Source organism: Rattus norvegicus, chromosome 12 (assembly GCF_036323735.1).
Source record: "Rattus norvegicus strain BN/NHsdMcwi chromosome 12, GRCr8, whole genome shotgun sequence".
Taxonomy (NCBI): Eukaryota; Metazoa; Chordata; class Mammalia; order Rodentia; family Muridae; genus Rattus; species Rattus norvegicus.
This window is the reverse complement of record NC_086030.1, coordinates 9,352,571-9,373,226: the sequence shown is the minus strand read 5'-3', so window position 1 is coordinate 9,373,226 and position 20,656 is coordinate 9,352,571. Positions and strand designations below refer to the sequence as shown.

Genomic DNA, 20,656 nt, shown 5'->3' with positions numbered 1-20,656 from the left:
AATCTCTGGATGGTCTTTCCTTCAGTCTCTGCTTGAATTTTTGTCCATGCATTTTCTTTAGACAGAAACAATTCTGAGTCAAAAATTTTGATATGTGTTTTGGTATACATATATATAAACACACACACACACACACACACATACACACACACTCAGACATCTTTGTCCATCTATCTAATATTACTTGTGATTTCAGCCCTCATAATTTTGCATTAGATAGCCAGGCAGGCAATATGTTTTTTTTTACAGTGAAGAAGACTATTTTATATTGTGTTATATGACTCATTTGTTTACTTTTAATTTATTTGTTTTAAGTAACATATTTAAAATTGTATTATAGTCCAATATTCTAAAAGAAAACTCAGAAGCGAAAAAGAAACTTAATTTCAGCTCTGAACTGACACTGTAGTGCACACTCATGTATATTTTCTCATGAGGGGGACATGCTGCTGCTGAAATAAACTTAACAATGGTTCTTCAAAATGCTGAACAAGAAAAGGATGAAAAGAGCTCCACTATGACATTTGAAAAAATAGAAAATTTTTAACTGAGAATAAAAGTGAGGGTGGCTATGAAAATGGATGTAATTATTGAAGCAACAGCCTATACATAGTTCAGGGAGCTTGTTCAATCAATGTATCTAGTATTTCATGATACAGTATGGAGTTAGACATCATCATGTTGTGAGAATTCCCACTACAGAACACAAGGCCATGTCTTAGAGACATCACTAAGATTAATAACAGTGTAGGGCATATGAGAAGAAGGTTACATAAGCACAACAGGATGATTAACCCATTATAACAGGGGCATTTTGCAATTGAAATTTGGTTTTGTAAAAGATCTTTATAAATTATACTATCCCATGTAATGATCTCAACTCCTGCTCAGATATGAAGGAAAAAACTTTTAAGAAACAAAGAACTTCTATGACGTCGCAGTTGGACAGGGGCTCTGTGCCCCACCAGGACCAAGTATGCACCACCCCACCAGTTAAAAAGGGAAGAAAACTGTTTGGAAGAGAACTCAGTTCCATTTGTCAGGATGGCATCCTGCCCGCAGCAATTCTGGTATGTCTCAAATGGTGTTTCTCTGCCTCTCCTAAGACAAAATCCTGCTTCTTAAATACCTGACCCCTTCACTTCTATCACCATGTGGAGCAAGAATTGTTTCTCAAATCATTGGCTTTCCAGTAGGACAATGAGAGAGGGCTATTCAGAAACCATCTATTGGAAAAGTTGGATTTAATCCCTTAACTATTTTGGAAAATCTGATATGAAGAAATGTTGCCTGATCTTTAAGGGATAATATTAGGGTGGGATGTGTAGAACAAAAGATTGAGGCACAAAACCAGCTTGAGGTCGTCTGTGTCCATGCCAGCACGTGCACTGCACCTGTGCACACCATTGGTCTGGTTCTCAAGGAACAAATAGTAGTCTGTGGTGTGTGAAGCCTGACCAGTATTTCTCTATCTTCTTCTCAGGACATGCTGTACCTACTAAAAAAGAAAGGGCCCACAACCACGGGTGTCTTTTTAGAACCTCCGAGTATAACTTTGTGGCAAACAGTAAAGGACAAATTGGATTCGGAAGAGGAGGTGGATATGAACAAGCAATCAGTTAATGTAGTGGCGTGGATCTTTAAGGTAGGGAATGTCTTTCCATCATCCACCTCAGGATTCCTCTCAGTCTATGGGAATAGTTGTCTTCATTTTGTATTCCCTTGAGTGACAGTAGATATGTATGAGAGAAATCGTATATGCTCAAAGTCTCCTCTGTTAGTGGATGATGTTTCAGAAATTGTTTAAGCAATGTGATTGTTGAACTATCAAAAGTGAACCGTCCCCTCATTTCTAGGAGACCAAATCTCAAAGCAAATGTCCCTATCCTCTGGTGTACGATTTTTCTGACTGTCTCAACCTATGCTCAGAGCCAACAGTTCAGGAGTTACTATGTATATATATATAAACTGGGGCTCAGAGTCACAGGATAGTTTGTTCTTTGTACCTTGACTAGCTGTGGTTTTCAGTAATAGTCTCCATCCATTTCAAAGAGAACCTTTTTTGATGGGTAAGGGTATCTTATCTGTGAACATTAAGTTAAATATTTATAATAGAGTTCGGAGTTACACTTGTTTAGTGAAATAGGGGCAGGGCATTCTCTAAGAACCATGACCACATGTGCCTCCATGCGTCCAGTACCAGACGTGGCTTTCTGCTCCTGAGAAATTCGATAATAACTTCCTATGGTTGTCTTTATTGTGGGTATCATAATTGTATGTTTCTATCATTTAAAAATAGTATTCGAACTGGAGTATTGATCGCTTATATGTGCTAGTTTGCTCAGCTGTCCACTAGAGGCATGCTGAGCTAAGGAAAGATTTTCCTATAGTCCAAGTAAATCTGAAAATTTACTCTTTGGTCTCTAGCTTAAATAGATAAAACTTACTGGGCCCACATATCATGGAACGTTCTAACTAGGGGAAATTTGGGGAACTGTGAAGAAAGTTGGAACTAAACTGAAATTTACAGGCGAATGTACTTTGAATAATTTCCATGTTTAATTTTTTTCCACAAAAATATTTTTCCTCTCTTTATAAGGACTTCCTCCAAAACATCGAGGGAAGTCTAATGACTTCAAAACTATATGATGAGTGGATTCGTGTACCCGAAAAGGTCAATGATGAAGAGAAATTAGCCGCAGTGCAGAGGTAATTGTTGGCAAACTGTGAACAACCTCAACATAGAAGTAACATTTGCTTACACACATTAGAGATTATATATCACAGAAACATTTACTAAGAACACTGACAGACAGCAAAAGCTTTCAATTGTTCACAGACATGGAAGACACTTTTAAAAGAGTGTGAGTTACAGTGGGAATCACAGTAGCCCAGGCTTATAATCTTACTTTCATATTCCAATTAGATTTGTCTCTTTTCTGAATTGGGTAAATATTTCAAGCAATAATTTGAGTACAAACTCTTTCATTTTATTTACAGTGCATCCTGCATACGATACGATTACTCTGTTCCCTTCCTTCATATTTACAAATTGAGTATACTTGTTTTAAAATAACTGTCTCTGTGTTCAGTCTTTTAGATAAAATGCCACCTGAAAATGCGGCTCTTCTGAGGCAACTTTTTTGTATATTATATGAAATTAAAAGTAACTGTTCTGTTAATGAAATGTCTTCTTACCACCTATCTGTTGGGTTAGCCCCATGTCTCTTATTCGTGCCCAGCTTCTGCAATAATGGAGTGACAAATGATATTGGCAAAAAGGTAATTAGATAAGAACTTTATGCCTAGCATTGATAAGCCTTTACAATGAGACAGGAAAACAGGATTACCCTGAGAATCTTGGTTATTTTGTTGTTGTTGTTGTTGATTGTTTTGGTTTTTGTTTTGTTTCATTTTGTAAAGTAAGTACAGCTTTGAAAGGTGTTCTTCTGGAGGGAAGGAATCATTGGTGAATTTTAAGTAAAATATAAATGGGTATTTGAGCTCAGTGACTCAGTCTTTTGTCTTTGTCATTTAGAATATCCTTAGACTAAGCCAGTGAGAACAAATGCTGTGAAATGATACAAAAAAATAAAAAATAAATCCTAGGTACTTGGTTCAGCAATCAAGACTTAATTCTGACATATTCAGTGTAGAATGTGTGAAATTCTACTTGTTTTCAAGGTGGTTTCCCCAACAAAAAAAGGCAATGCAATTTGGATTTTTTTTATCAGATATGGTCCTTAAGAATTCCTGATTAATGTGAGTAAAATACCATTGGCTTCAGGATGCTGTTTATGATTGGTTTAGAGAAATTATTGTGTATGCTTTTCTATGTTAGCCATCTTTCAAGTACTATAATAAACTACCAAAACTTACGTAGTACAGTGATCAAATGGTTATTTTGACTCTAAGTATTTGAGTTTCTGATCCATTATTAATTGACCAATTTGTCCTTGGACCTGTAAGGAGCAAACTGTAAAACAACTCAACTGAGAAACAATAATATTCTTCATATTGTGTAGAATCAAAGATCAGGAGAAGACAGGGTTCCAAAGTACCTGCCATTGAAGATACATAATTATCCCATTTCCTCCCAGTAGATCTTATTTCAAATACCTCCCAATATAATGAATCATAAAATCAAGATGTTACCATTGCATCTGCACTGAGTCATCACTGTATTAAGATTAAGTAATTAACTAAATATGTGAAGAAATGGCACCTACCGTGATATATTGATGCAGCTGTTACCATTGCACTGCACTGAGACACATGAATTTCACTGCTCAGATGGGTTTGCCTGTCTCTTACTTTTTAGACAGCCCATGGGAACTTTCAGTAGGATGGTACCCACATTCAGAGGCCATCTTCCCTCCTTAGCTCTGCCTTTCTATAAGCAGCCTTATAGTCATGCTCACACATTTATGTATAAATGTAACCAAAGCTATTTCAGTGTACAGTATGTATCACATACTGGCCATCACAATGTAAAAACTGGAAATCATTCTCTTATGTAACATTGCACTGTGATGATCACACTTGAACATCTGATCTCACAATCTTTTAAATTTCTGACAAAAGCCTGCCCCTATTTCTAAGAGCTAAATTGTTCTCAGAACTTTGAACTGCATATTTTTAGCCCCCAAGACTAAGAAGTAAAATGTGATTTTGCAACCATGCAAAATGACAGAGACCCTCTGTGTTTGCCCTGTTTTTTCATAGATTTCTCTAGTAGAATTTATGATCGAAAATTCTACAAAAGTTTTTGGAGAAGACCTGGCTGCAGTGGGGCTTGGAACATCACTATATCATCCTCCTGGAGGAAAGTCCTCATGTTCCCAGAATAATGCAACAAATATTGGAAACATTAAGGAAACCGAACATGGACTTAGCAGCTGCCCCATTGGGAGAACATGCACTCCTGGCTATAATACACTGCCGAAAAGTCCAGCTGCTTCTCTTCCCTATGAAGGCCTTATAGGTACATATACTTGTTCTACTCCCAGAAATTAAAGTTAAACCAATGAGCACTGAAAATATGATTTATAACAAACAGCAATGAAGGATTTACCATGTGAGGGAAAATTTCACCTGTGCATTATAGATATTATCCTATTGTTAGAATTTGCTTCCAAACTTTAGTACCTCTTTCCACTGGTCCTGAGTTTATGCTAGAGGTTAAACACAGAAATGAGATTAAGAAATTAAGAATATGTAAAGAAATGATACTTACAGTGATATATTGATTCTTAACATTTTTTCCATCTTTATTAACTTGAGTATTTCTTGTTTACATTTCGATTGTTATTCCCCTTCCCGGTTTCACAGCCAACATCCCCCTAACCCCTCCCACTCCCCTTCTGTTCCCCTCTCTATCCTCCCCCCATTACCACCCTCCCCCCCAACAATCAAGTTTACTGGGGATTCAGTTTTGGCAGGACCAAGGGCTTCCCCTTCCACTGGTGCTCTTACTAGGATATTCATTGCTACCTATGAGGTTGAAGCCCAGGGTCAGTCCATGTATAGTCTTTGGGTAGTGGCTTAGTCCCTGGAAGCTCTGGTTGGTTGGCATTGTTGGTCATCTGGGGTGTTGAGCCCCTTCAAGCTCTTTCAGTCTTTTCTCTGATTCCTTCAACGGGGGTCCCATTCTCAGTTCAGTGGTTTGCTGCTGGCATTCGCCTATGTATTTGCTGTATTCTGGCTGTGTCTCTCAGGAGAGATCTGCATCCTGTTCCTGTCGGCCTGCACTTCTTTGCTTCATCCATTTTATCTAATTGGTGGCTGTTTATGAATGGGCCACATGTGGGGCAGGCTCTGAATGGGTGTTCCTTCTGCCTCTGTTCTAAACTTTGCCTCCCGATTCCCTCCCAAGGGTATTCTTGTTCCCCTTTTAAAGAAGGAGTGAAGCATTCACATTTTGGTCATCCTTCTTGAGTTTCATGTGTTCTGTGCATCCAGGGTAATTCAAGCATTTGGGCTAATAGCCACTTATCAATGAGTGCATACCATTTGTGTTTTTCTGTGATTGGGTTACCTCACTTAGGATGATATTTTCCAGTTCCATCCATTTGCTTATGAATTTCATAAAGTCATTGTTTTTGATAGCTGAGTAATATTCCATTGTGTAGATGTACCACATTTTCTGTGTCCATTCCTCTGCTGAAGGGCATCTGGGCTCTTTCCAGCTTCTGGCTATTATAAATAAGGCTGCTATGAACATAGTGGAGCACATGTCTTTGTTATATGTAGGGGCATCTTTTGGGTATATGCCCAAGAGAGGTATAGTTGGGTCCTCAGGTAGTTCAATGTCCAATTTTCTGAGGAACCTCCAGACTGATTTCCAGAATGGTTGTCACCATCTGTTGTTGTAAAAATATAAAAACAATAAAAAGTATTGTTGGTCTTTTACCCCGCTGGGCCCACACCGCGGTGCCCAGATATCTGCTAGATTATCTTGGCGGAAACACAGCCCAGCCGCACACTTTCCTACACTCAAACCCTCACATAAAAGAACACACAATACAATAATCTTAGATCCAATTGGTAAGATATAATTGCCCACTTAAACATACAAAGCCTGGTACTATCCATCCCTTGAGAACATTAATAACAATCTGTATATACACAGAGCAGAATCTTTTTTTTCTTTTTTTTAAAATTTATTTAATACTTAATAATAATTCTTTGGTTTCCGGGCAAACATCCCCCTCCCCCCTCCCCTTCCTTATGGGTGTTCCCCTCCCAACCCTCCCCCCATTGCCACCCTCCCCCCAACAGTCTAGTTCACTGGGGATTCAGTCTTAGCAGGACCCAGGGCTTCCCCTTCCACTGGTGATCTTACTAGGATATTCATTGCTACCTATGAGGTCAGAGTCCAGGGTCAGTCCATGTATAGTCTTTAGGTAGTGGCTTAGTCCCTGGAAGCTCTGGTTGCTTGTCATTGTTGTACATATGGGGTCTCGAGCCCCTTCAAGCTCTTCCAGTTCTTTCTCTGATTCCTTCAACGGGGGTCCTATTCTCAGTTCAGTGGTTTGCTGCTGGCATTCACCTCTGTATTTGCTGTATTCTGGCTGTGTCTCTCAGGAGCGATCTACATCCGGCTCCTCTCGGTCTGCACTTCTTTGCTTCATCCATCTTGTCTAATTGGGTGGCTGTATATATATATGGGCCACATGTGGGGCAGGCTCTGAATGGGTGTTCCTTCAGTCTCTGTTTTAATCTTTGCCTCTCTCTTCCCTGCCAAGGGTATTCTTGTTCCCCTTTTAGAGAAGGAGTGAAGCATTCACATTTTGATCATCCGTCTTGAGTTTCATTTGTTCTAGGCATCTAGGGTAATTCAAGCATTTGGGCTAATAGCCACTTATCAATGAGTGCATACCATGTATGTCTTTCTGTGATTGGGTTAGCTCACTCAGGATGATATTTTCCAGTTCCAACCATTTGCCTACGAATTTCATAAAGTCATTGTTTTTGATAGCTGAGTAATATTCCATTGTGTAGATGTACCACATTTTCTGTATCCATTCCTCTGTTGAAGGGCATCTGGGTTCTTTCCAGCTTCTGGCAATTATAAATAAGGCTGCGATGAACATAGTGGAGCACGTGTCTTTTTTATATGTTGGGGCATCTTTTGGGTATATGCCCAAGAGAGGTATAGCTGGATCCTCAGGCAGTTCAATGTCCAATTTTCTGAGGAAACACCAGACTGATTTCCAGAATGGTTGTACCAGTCTGCAATCCCACCAACAATGGAGGAGTGTTCCTCTTTCTCCACATCCTCGACAGCATCTGCTGTCACCTGAGTTTTTGATCTTAGCCATTCTCACTGGTGTGAGGTGAAATCTCAGGGTTGTTTTGATTTGCATTTCCCTTATGACTAAAGATGTTGAACATTTCTTTAGGTGTTTCTCAGCCATTTGGCATTCCTCAGCTGTGAATTCTTTGTTTAGCTCTGAACCCCATTTTTTAATAGGGTTATTTGTCTCCCTGCGGTCTAACTTCTTGAGTTCTTTGTATATTTTGGATATAAGGCCTCTATCTGTTGTAGGATTGGTAAAGATCTTTTCCCAATCTGTTGGTTGCCGTTTTGTCCTAACCACAGTGTCCTTTGCCTTACAGAAGCTTTGCAGTTTTATGAGATCCCATTTGTCGATTCTTGATCTTAGAGCATAAGCCATTGGTGTTTTGTTCAGGAAATTTTTTCCAGTGCCCATGTGTTCCAGATGCTTCCCTAGTTTTTCTTCTATTAGTTTGAGTGTGTCTGGTTTGATGTGGAGGTCCTTGATCCACTTGGACTTAAGCTTTGTACAGGGTGATAAGCATGGATCGATCTGCATTCTTCTACATGTTGACCTCCAGTTGAACCAGCACCATTTGCTGAAAATGCTATCTTTTTTCCATTGGATGGTTTTGGCTCCTTTGTCAAAAATCAAGTGACCATAGATGTGTGGGTTCATTTCTGGGTCTTCAATTCTGTTCCATTGGTCTATCTGTCTGTCTGTGTACCAATACCATGCAGTTTTTATCACTATTGCTCTGTAATACTGCTTGAGTTCAGGGATAGTGATTCCCCCTGAAGTCCTTTTATTGTTGAGGATAGTTTTAGCTATCCTGGGTTTTTTGTTATTCCAGATGAATTTGCAAATTGTTCTGTCTAACTCTTTGAAGAATTGGATTGGTATTTTGATGGGGATTGCATTGAATCTGTAGATCGCTTTTGGTAAAATGGCCATTTTTACTATATTAATCCTGCCAATCCATGAGCTTGGGAGATCTTTCCATCTTCTGAGGTCTTCTTCAATTTCTTTCTTCAGAGGCTTGAAGTTCTTATTGTACAGATCTTTTACTTGCTTGGTTAAAGTCACACCGAGGTACTTTATATTATTTGGGTCTATTATGAAGGGTGTCGTTTCCCTAATTTCTTTCTCGGCTTGTTTCTCTTTTGTGTAGAGGAAGGCTACTGATTTATTTGAGTTAATTTTATACCCAGCCACTTTGCTGAAGTTGTTTATCAGCTTTAGTAGTTCTCTGGTGGAACTTTTGGGATCACTTAAATAAACTATCATATCATCTGCAAATAGTGATATTTTGACTTCTTCTTTTCCGATCTGTATCCCCTTGACCTCCTTTTGTTGTCTGATTGCTCTGGCTAGAACTTCAAGAACTATATTGAATAAGTAGGGAGAGAGTGGGCAGCCTTGTCTAGTCCCTGATTTTAGTGGGATTGCTTCAAGTTTCTCTCCATTTAGTTTAATGTTAGCAACTGGTTTGCTGTATATGGCTTTTAGTATGTTTACGTATGGGCCTTGAATTCCTATTTTTTCCAGGACTTTTATCATGAAGGGGTGTTGAATTTTGTCAAATGCTTTCTCAGCATCTAATGAAATGATCATGTGGTTTTGTTCTTTCAGTTTGTTTATATAATGGATCACGTTGATGCTTTTCCGTATATTAAACCATCCCTGCATGCCTGGGATGAAGCCTACTTGATCATGCTGGATGATTGTTTTGATGTGCTCTTGGATTCGGTTTGCCAGAATTTTATTGAGTATTTTTGCGTCGATATTCATAAGGGAAATTGGTCTGAAGTTCTCTTTCTTTGTTGGGTCTTTGTGTGGTTTAGGTATAAGAGTAATTGTGGCTTCATAGAAGGAATTCGGGAGTGATCCATCTGTTTCAATTTTGTGGAATAGTTTGGATAATATTGGTATGAGGTCTTCTATGAAAGTTTGATAGAATTGTGCACTAGACCAGTCTGGACCTGGGCTCTTTTTGGTTGGGAGACCTTTAATGACTGCTTCTATTTCCTTAGGAGTTATGGGGTTGTTTAACTGGTTTATCTGTTCCTGATTTAACTTTGGTACCTGGTATCTGTCTAGGAAATTGTCCATTTCCTGCAGATTTTCAAGTTTTGTTGAATATAGGCTTTTATAGTAAGATCTGATGATTTTTTGAATTTCCTCTGAATCTGTAGTTATGTCTCCCTTTTCATTTCTGATTTTGTTAATTTGGACACACTCTCTGGGTCCTCTCGTTAGTCTGGCTAAGGGTTTATCTATCTTGTTGATTTTCTCAAAGAACCAACTTTTGGTTCTGTTGATTCTTTCTATGGTCCTTTTTGTTTCTACTTGGTTGATTTCAGCTCTGAGTTTGATTATTTCCTGCCTTCTACTCCTCCTGGGTGTATTTGCTTCTTTTTGCACAGAGCAGAATCTTAACATCACCTGTCATCTTGTTCTGCCACGGTTTCTCAGCCCCTCTCCTCCGCCCTGTCTCCTCCTCTCTCCCCTAGTCTCCTCCTCTTCCTTCAAACTTCTCTCCCACCCATCCTTCCTTCTCCTCCAATGACAGGCCTCCTTCTATCCTGTACCTGCCTCACCTGTGACATCATCCTACATTTCACCCTTTTGTCTAATCAAAAAAAAAGTTTCTCTCAAATATAAGCTAAGCACAACTACTATCATTTTGTAATTAAGAGCATAAAATATATCTAACACCCTGTCCAACACTATATCAGTTAAACAGAGCATTTAGTTATCCATTCCAGCTTAAGAAAGGCTTAAAATCTGTATTATATCTTGGCTAGCTTGCATACTACCTGATAACTATCCAATAAAATATGTATATTTAGAGTTAAACAGCCTGATAGGCTATGAGACTATAATCAGTCTTCAACCCCATCAGAAATCTGGGAATGACCAAATCTCTATACACATAGGAAGCCTAACACGGCTTCCAGAACTGAGAGGTTGTAGAGACAAATCTCTGCTAGCACAGTCCCTTGTTAGCAACATGTGAGCTCAAATCTTCAGCCTTTTGGCCCAAAATCAACTGACAGACTCTAGAAATGCAGATTTTGAAGGGCTGATCACCCTGTCTTGGCAGGGTTTATCAGTCAACTATTCTGCATAATTTGTCCTTTTCTGGACAGTATTAGTCTGCAGATGAAACAGGCAGTTTTGTCCAGTGGCTGCCTAGCCACAAAGTATTGCCTTACCTGGAGGTAGATATGTTCACATTCTTCGTTAAATCCACCAAAGGGTAACTGTTAGGAGCAGATATGTCTCAACAAAAGATAAATAACTTTAAATCTCAAATTTTGTGGATTTCTGACATTTTTGAAAACCATCTATCTATATAAGACAATCTCGACTGTTGTCTTTATATCTTAATATTGTCTTGAAAGTTCTCTCACAAAGTCAGTAATATGTTTGGTATTTGGCCCTTAACTCACATGTGTAATCAACTCATAAGTTTGTAATGACATCAATAGAAGGACTGGCTCTAAACCTTGTACTTTTAATCTCTTTTAACAAATAAATTCTATATCAAAACAAAGATGATTTTAGCTTAGTTAACAAATAGGATTACGACTCTATAACTCAAACTACCCAATTCCTCCCTGTTAAAATACAATCATTTCTAAATTTCTCATAAAAATAACTTTAGAATAACCACTTCCAGCCCCCCAAAGTCCAGGGAATTGGGGCGACGACTTCTCCATAACTTCTTCAAGCTGTACATGGGCATTGAGATATCCTTAGGGGTAGGGGGTAGGAAGAATGAAGCAAATACTGTAGCGGGATGTGTCCTGACTGGACCCAGCTGAAAGTCTTTGAGACCAGGATTCCAAGTAGGCACACTCTGTAAAATACAACTCTGAAGACAAAAGTTTAGAATTGAGATATCTTTTTGTTTGATTCTCCTGAATAAATTTTTCAGGTGGTCTACCTCTATCAAATCTGATCAGTATGACTCTGTGAGGTTTCCAGAGCCTAATCACAGGTTTTAGAAACACAAAGACAAAATCTTTCTCCCAAAATACTGTGTTCCTTAGTCTGAAACCAGAAAAGCTTGTATCTTGCACTTTCTCCCAGAGTAATAATATAATCATAAAACTCAAAAGTCACACCCATCATGAATATTAAACAATTTTTTAAAAAAGGAAGTAAGCTAAACAATGAACCTGATAGGCTTTTGTACTCTGTGATACTGGGAAAGTATCCCAAAGTTCCCATGGAGCCCACGTTAAGAGAATTCGAGCTTCATGTTGTGGTATATATCAAAAGTAACCACAAACCCTCGCTAGCCAGCATCAACGAGCCATATGGCCTTTAGTGGTGTAATTCATAAAACAAACCAAATACCTTTTATCAATTCCAGTATCAATAAGCAACACATCAAACCAGGACTTTAGCCCAAAATATCTCAATCTGTTAAGCTCTCTACCCGGAACCACAGATTTTTCTTTAACCTTAATAACTTCTAAAATATATGCCTGCATTCACTCTCCTTGGTGTTACAGACATTAAATCACAACTCTCTACTTGGAGTTAGTGACTAATTTTCCCCTAAGTTCTGAACCGTGGATGAAAATCCCCACCTGATTCAGGTAATCTCTTTACTCTCTTCTTTCTAAAAACAAACTCAATCACCTTTTAATAATACCTGTAATTAAGAAGTAGCTTGTCTAACTAGGATTTCAACCCAAAATTCCCATGGAGCCCACATTAAAAAGAATATGAGTATCCTAAACAACTTTCTTTAAAAAGCAGCTTTTAATCTCTAACTCTCTGAGCTGCCATTACTTATCACACAGCAGGAGACCTACAGCCTGCCAGCCCAGGTGGCTTCCCCATTTCTTTGTTTGAATTCCTGCCCTTAAGATATCACATGACTTAACATGACATTGGCCTCCTCTTACTTAGAAAATAAAAACTTTCTCTCAACTCTAAGGGTTACTAGTGGATTCTTGTCCATCACTTTGGCTTGCCATCTGTTGTTGTAAAAATATAAATATAAAAAAGATTAATGGTGTCTTTTACCCCGCTAGGTCCTTACCACAGTGCCCCAAGATATCTGCTAGATTATCTTGGCGGAAACACAGCCCAGCCGCACACTTCCCTACACTCAAACCCTCACATAAAAGAACCCACAATACAATAATCTTAGATCCAATTGGTAAGATATAATTGCCCACTTAAACATACAAAGCCCGGTACTATCCATCCCTTGAGAACATTAATAACAACCTGTATATACACAGAGCAGAATCTTAACATCACCTGCCATCTTGTCCTGCCACGGCTTCTCAGCCCCTCTCCTCCGCCCTGTCTCCTCCTCTCTCCCCTTGTCTCCTCCTCTTCCTTCAAACTTCTCTCCTGCCGATCCTTCTTTCTCCTCCAATGACAGGCCTCCTTCTATCCTGTACCTGCCTCACCTGTGACATCATCCTACATGTACTAGTCTGCAATCCCACCAATAATGGAGGAGTGTTCCTCTTTCTCCACATCCTCGACAGCATTTGCTGTCACCTGAGTTTTTGATCTTAGCCATTCTCACTGGTGTGAGGTGAAATCTCACAGTTGTTTTGATTTGCATTTCCCTTATGACAGAAGATGTTAAACATTTCTTTAGGTGTTTCTCAGCCATTAGGCATTCCTCAGCTCAGAATTCTTTGTTTAGCTCTGAATCCCTTTTTTTATAGGGTTATTTGTCTCCCTGCAGTCTACCTTTTTGAGTTCTTTATATATTTTGGATATAAGCCCTCTATCTGTTGTAGGATTGGTAAAGATCTTTTCCCAATCTGTTGGTTGTCGATTTGTCCTAACAACAGTATCCTTTGCCTAACAGAAGCTTTGCAGTTTTATGAGATCCCATTTGTCGATTCTGGATCTTAGAGCATAAGCCATTGGTGTTTTGTTCAGGATATTTTCTCCAGTGCCCATGTGATTGAGATGCTTACCCACTTTTTCTTCTACTAGTTTGAGTGTATCTGGTTTGATGTGGAGGTCCTTGATCCACTTGGACTTAAGCTTTGTACAGGGTGATAAGCATGGATCGATCTGCATTCTTCTACATGACTGACCTCAGGTTGAACCACCACCATTTGCTGAAAATGCTATCTTTTTTCCATTGGATAGTTTTGGCCCCTTTGTCAAAAATCAAGTGACCATAGGTGTGTGGGTTCATTTCTGGGTCTTCAATTCTATTCCACTGGTCTCTCTGTCTGACTCTGTACCACTACCATACAGTTTTTTATCACCATTGCTCTGTAATACTCCTTGAGTTCAGGTATAGTGATCCCCCCCCCCCCCCCCAGAAGTCCTATTATTTTTGAGGATAGTTTTAGCTAGCCTGGGTTTTTTGTTATTCCAAATGAATTTGCAAATTGTTCTGTCTAACTCTCTGAAGAATTGGATTGGTATTTTGATGGGGATTGCATTGAATCTGTAGATCGCTTTTGGTAAAATTGCCATTTTTACTATATTAATCCTGCCAATGCATGAGCATGGGAGATATTTCCATCTTCTGAGGTCTTCTTCAATTTCTTTCTTCAGAGACTTGAAGTTCTTATCCTACAGATCTTTCACTTGCTTGGTTAAAGTCACACTAAGGTATTTTATATTATTTGGGACTTTTATAAAGGGTGTCGTTTCCCTAATTTCTTTCTCGGCTTGTTTCTCTTTTGTATAGAGGAAGGCTACTGATTTATTTGAGTTAATTTTATACCCAGCCACTTTGCTGAAGTTGTTTATCAGGTTTAGTAGTTCTCTGGTGGAACTTTTGGGATCACTTAATTAAACTATCATATCATCTGCAAATAGTGATATTTTGGCTTCTTCTTTTCCGATCTGTATCCCCTTGACCTCCTTTTGTTGTCTGATTGCTCTGGCTAGAACTTCAAGAACTATATTGAATAAGTAGGGAGAGAGTGGGCAGCCTTGTCTAGTCCCTGATTTTAGTGGGATTGCTTCAAATTTCTGTCCATTTAGTTTAATGTTAGCAACTGGTTTGCTGTATATGGCTTTTAGTATGTTTAGGTATGGGCCTTGAATTCCCATTCTTTCCAGGACTATTATGATGAAGGGGTGTTGAATATTGTCAAATGCTTTCTTAACATCTAATGAAATGGTCATGTGGTTTTGTTCTTTCAGTTTGTTTATATAATGGATTACGTTAATGGTTTTCTGAATATTAAACCATCCCTGCATGCCTGGGATGAAGCCTACTTGATCATGGTGGATGACCGTTTTGATGTGCTCTTGGATTCAGTTTGCCAGAATTTTATTGAGTATTTTTGCTTCGATCCTCATAAGGGAAATTGGTCTAAAGTTCTCTTTCTTTGTTGGGTCTTTATGTGGTTTAGGTATAAGAGTAATTGTGGCTTCATAGAAGGAATTCGGTAGCAATCTTGTCTGTTTCAATTTTGTGGAATAGTTTGGATAGTATTGGTTTGAGGTCTTCTATGAAGGTCTGATAGAATTCTGCACAGAGCCTGCCTGGTCCTGGGCTCTTTTTGGTTGGGAGACCTTTAATGACTGCTTCTATTTCCTTAGGAGTTATGGGGTTGTTTAAATGGTTTATCTGTTCCTGATTTATCTTCGGTACTGGGTATTTGTCTAGGAAATTATCCATTTCCTGAAGATTTTTAAGTTTTATTGAATATAGGCTTTTGTAGTAGGATCTGATGATTTTTTGAATTTCCTCTGATTTGATAGTTATGTCTCCCTTTTCATTTCTGATTTTGTTAATTTGGACACACTCTCTGTTTCCTCTCATTACTCTTCTAAGGGTTTATCTATCTTGTTGATTTTCTCAAAGAACCAACTTTTGGTTCTGTTGATTCTTTCTATGGTCCTTTTTGTTTCTACTTGGTTGATTTCAGCTCTGAGTTTGATTATTTCCTGCCTTCTATTCCTCCTAGGTGTATTTGCTTCTTTTTGTTCTAGAGCTTTTAGGTGTGCTGTCAAGTTGCTGATATATGCTCTCTCCTGTTTCTTTCTGCAGACATTCAGAGCTATGAGTTTTCCTCTTAGCACAGCTTTCATTGTGTCACATAAGTTTGGGTATGTTGTACCTTCATTTTCATTGAATTCTAACAGTCTGTAATTTCTTTCTTTATTTCTTCCTTGACAAGGTCATCACTGAGTAGAGCATTGTTCAACTTCCATGTATATGTGGGCGTTCTTCCCTTATTGTTATTGAAGACCAGCTTTAGCCCGTGGTGGTCTGATAGGACACATGGGATTATTTCTAACTTTCTGTATCTGTTGATGCCTTTTTTATGACCAATTATGTGGTCAGTTTTGGAAAATACCATGAGGTGGTGAGAAGAAGGTTTATCTTTTTGTTTTAGGATAGAAAGTTCTATAACTATCTTTTAAGTCAATTTGGTTCATGACTTCTCTTAGTCTGTCTATGTCTTTGTTAAATTTCTGTTTCCATGATCTGTCCAGTGTGAGTGGGGTGTTGAAATCTCCCACTATTATTGTGTGAGGTGCAATGTGTGCTTTGAGCCTTAGTAAGGTTTCATTTATGTATGTAGTTGCCCTTGTATTTGGAGCATAAATATTTAGGATTGAGAGTTCATCTTGGTGGATTTTTCCTTTGATGAATATGAAGTGTCCTTATCTTTTTTGATGACATTTAGTTGAAAATCGATTTTGTTCAATATTAGAATGGCTACTCCAGCTTGCTTCTTCAGACCATCTGCTTGGAAAGTAGTTTTCCAGCCTTTCACTCTGAGGTAGTGTCTGTCTTTGTCTCTCAGGTGTGTTTCCTGTAGGCAGCAGAATGCAGGGTCCTCATTGAGTATTCAGCTTGTTAATCTATGTCTTTTCATTGGGAGTTGAGACCTTTGATGTAGAGAGATATTAAGGAATAGTGATTATTGCTTCCGGTTATATTCATATTTGGATGTGAGAATATGTTTGTGTGCTTTTCTTTTGTTTTGTTGCCAAGATGATTAGTTTCTTGCTTTTTCTAGGGTGTAGCTTGCCTCCTTATGTTGGGCTTTACCATTTATTATCCTTTCTAATGCTTGATTTGTAGAAAGATATTGGGTAAGTTTGGTTTTGTCATGGAATATCTTGGTTTCTCCATCTGTGTTAATTGAGAGTTTTGCTGGATACAGTACCCTGGACTGGCATTTGTGTTCTCTTAGGGTCTGTATGACATCTGTCCAGGATCTTCTGGTTTTCATATTCTCTAGTGAGAAGTCTGGTGTGATTCTGATAGGTCTGCCTTTATACGTTACTTGACCTTTTTCCCTTACTGCTTTTAATATTCTTTCTTTATTTTGTGCATTTGGTGTTTTACTATTATGTGACGGGAGGAGTTTCTTTTCTGGTCCAATCTATTTGGAGTTCTGTAGTCTTCTTGTATGTTTATGGGCATCTCTTTCTTTAGGTTAGGGAAGTTTTCTTCTATGATTTTGTTGAAGATATTTACTGGTCCTTTGAGCTGGGAGTCTTCACTCTCCTCTATACCTAGTATCCTTAGGTTTGATCTTCTCATTGAGTCCTGGTTTTCCTGTATGTTTTGAACCAGTAGCTTTTTCCATTTTACATTATCTTTGACCATTGTGTCGATGATTTCTATGGAATCTTCTGCTCCTGAGATTCTCTCTTCTAACTCTTGTATTCTGTTGGTGGTGCTTGTATCTGCAGCTCTTTGTCTCTTCCTTTTGTTTTCTATATCCAGGGTTGTTTCCCTTTGTGCTTTCTTTATTGCTTCTATTTCCATTTTCAATTCCTTCACCTGTTTGTGTTTTCCTGGAATTCTTTCAGGCATTTTTGTGATTCCTCTGAATAGGCTTCTACTTGTTTATTTCTGTTTTCCTGCGTTTCTCTAAGGGAGTTCTTCTTGTCTTTCTTGAAGTCTTCCAGCATCATGATCAAATGTGATTTTAAATCTAGATCTTGCTTTTCTGGTGTGTTTGGATATTGAGTGTTTGCTTTGGTGGGAGAATTGGGTTCCGATGATTGCCATGTAGTCTTGGTTTCTGTTGCTTGGGTTCCTGTGCTTGCCTCTCGCCATCAGGTTGTCTCTGGTGTTACCTTGTTCTGATATTTCTGACAATGGCTATACTGTCCTATAGGCCTGTGTGTCAGGGGTGCTGTATACCTGTTTTCCTGTTTTCTTTCAGCCAGTTATAGGAACAGAGTGTTCTGGTTTCAGGTGTATAGTCTTTCCTGTCTACTGGTCTTCAGCTGTTCCTGTGGGTCTGTATCCTGAGTCCACCAGGCAGGTCGCTTGGAGCAGAGAAATTGGTCTTACCTGTGGCCCAGCGGCTCAAGTTGCTGGTTGGGGGCTGCTGTTGAGCTCTCCGTGAGGGCGGCAACCAGGAGGGCCTGGGCTGCCTTTTCCTGGCCCCCCTTACACCGGGATCCCAGATGGTATTGTGTGTTTTCCTCTGGAGTCAAAAATGTGGGCAGAGTGTAGTGTCTTCTGGTTTCCCAGGCATGTCTGCCCCTCTGAAGGTTTAGCTCTCCCTCCCACGGGATTTTGATGCAGAGAACTGTTGATCCGGTGTCTTCAGGTCCGGGCTGTGTCTGGAGTGCAGGGATCCTGCTGCTCGAGTGCTGATTCTTAACATTCTCAACATAGACCCTTTTTTATTTTCCTCCATTATATTAACCTGGGTATTTCTTATTTACATTTCGATCTTTATTCCCTTTCCTGGTTTCCAGGCCAGCATTCCCCTAACCCCTCTGCCTTACCTTTTCTATGGGTGCTCCCTCCTCATCCTCCCCCCATTACTGCCCTCCCCCCAACAATCACGTTCACTGGAGATTCTTTCTTGGCAGGAACAAGGGCTTCCCCTTCCACTGGTGCTCTTAATAGGCTATTCATTGCTACCTGTGCAGTTGGAGCCCAGGGTCAGTCCTTGTATAGTCTTTGTGTAGTGGCTTAGTCCCTGGAAGCTCTGGTTGGTTGGCATTGTTGTTCCTATGGGGTCTCAAGCCCCTTCAAGCTCTTTCAGTCCTTCCTCTGATCCTTCAATGATGGGGGTCTCATTCTCAGTTCACTGTTTTGCTGCTGGCTCTGAATGGGTGTTCCTTCTACCTCTCTTCTACACTTTGCCTCCCTATTCCCTCCTAAGGGTATTCTTGTTCCCCTTTTAAAGAAGGAGTGAAGCATTTGAATTTTGGTCATCCTTCTTGAGTTTCATGTGTTCTGTGCATCTAGGGTAATTCAAGCATTTGGGCTAATAGCCACTTATCAAGGAGTGCATACCATGTGTGTTTTTCTGTGATTGGGTTACCTCACTCAGGATGATATTTTCCAGTTCCATCCATTTGCCTATGAATTTCATAAAGTCATTGTTTTTGATAGCTGAGTAGTATTCCATGTGTAGATGTACCACATTTTCTGTATCCATTCCTCTGTTGAAGGGCATCTGGGTTCTTTCCAGCTTCTGACTATTATAAATAAGACTGCTATGAACATAGTGGAGCACATGTCTTTGTTATATGTAGGGGCATCTTTTGGGTATATGCCCAAGAGAGGTATAGCTGGATCCTCAGGCAGTTCAATGTCCAATTTTCTAAGAAACCTCCAGACTGATTTCCAGAATGGTTTACTAGTCTGCAATCCCACCAACAGTGGAGGAGTGTTCCTCTTTCTCCACATCCTCGCCAGCATTTGCTGTCACCTGAGTTTTTGTTCTTAGCCATTCTGACTAGTGCGAGGTTGAATCTCATAGATTCTTAAAATAAAGAAAATAGCAACTCAATAGCAAATTGGATTTTCTCTATGTAACAGCTCTGGCCGTCATGGAGCTTGATCAGTGAACCAAACTGAAATCAAATTTACATAGATCCCCTTGGCTCTGCTTCCTGAGATCTAGAAATAAAGGCATGTGCCAGCATCCTAGTCTTTTATGAAAATCTGAAAATATAGCATAATAACCCATATGGTTGACATAGACACTACGATCTCAGATTTGAGCTCACAGATCAGTGGAGAAAGCCAAGGAATGTAACAGAAGTGCAATTAGGCAAATTGTGTTGTGAAGCACAGATACTGCTGGTACTTTACTGTTGTCCACGGCAGTCACAAAGTCACACAAGGGGATGAAAAGATTGGTACTATATGACTGTTTGATTCTAATACCTTTAAGCATAGCTTTCAAGGCAAACACAATAACTTACGCCTTATACATGAAGAATGGGCCATATACAACTATATATCGAGTGACTTATGAAGCAAGATCATTATAAATGTTGTAATATTAATTAGTTATTTTCTGTGTGTGATATTGCATAAGGCATGCAGGTGGTAAAGGGAAAAAGGTACACTAGGGCTAAATGAAGACTAAATGAGTTCAGCAATTACAGCAATGATTTCCCTTCTTCCTTAGATTCACAAAAACACGAAGGCATTGTATATACTAACCCAACTGTAACATCTATTAATCCACCACAAGCAAAACAGAAATGTTTGTTTGGCAAATCTCTTTCGGGTCTTTTAGAAGACAAAACGTTGCCTACTCCAAAACTTGTGAGTATCAGTTTGGGTTTCTACAGCACCTTCATTCTAAGGAATTATTTAATCAAACAAATTAATGTTTAGATGACCTATACATGAAGATAAGATCATTTTAAAATAGAAATAATTTGCACTGAAGTTTGAGTCATGTAATTGAAAGAAATCAAAAATACAGAATAAAAAGAAATAATATTCCCATGTTTTACCCTGATTGCATCAAAGATCCTAACCCACCAGCTTCTTGGAGGAAATGGGTCTAGGGAAGTACACCGCTGATAACCCTACTATAAAGTCTTCCAGCTTCTTTATGACTCCATATTATTCTGGAGTCAATCCCTTAATATCATTGCCTCTGAGATTACTCAATCTTTTATAATTA

At 39.1% G+C, this 20,656-nt stretch overlaps 1 pseudogene across 1 annotated transcript in view; it reads left to right on the top strand.

Moving 5' to 3' along the window:
- Positions 1-20,656, top strand: part of Tgap1-ps1 (GTPase activating protein testicular GAP1, pseudogene 1) — a 34,496-nt pseudogene that overhangs the window by 12,665 nt on the left and 1,175 nt on the right. Inside the window, 6 exon segments of the transcript NR_131943.2 lie at positions 892-1,070; positions 1,484-1,597; positions 2,600-2,709; positions 3,093-3,282; positions 4,726-4,984; positions 20,150-20,289. The product of NR_131943.2 is annotated as a GTPase activating protein testicular GAP1, pseudogene 1 (transcript).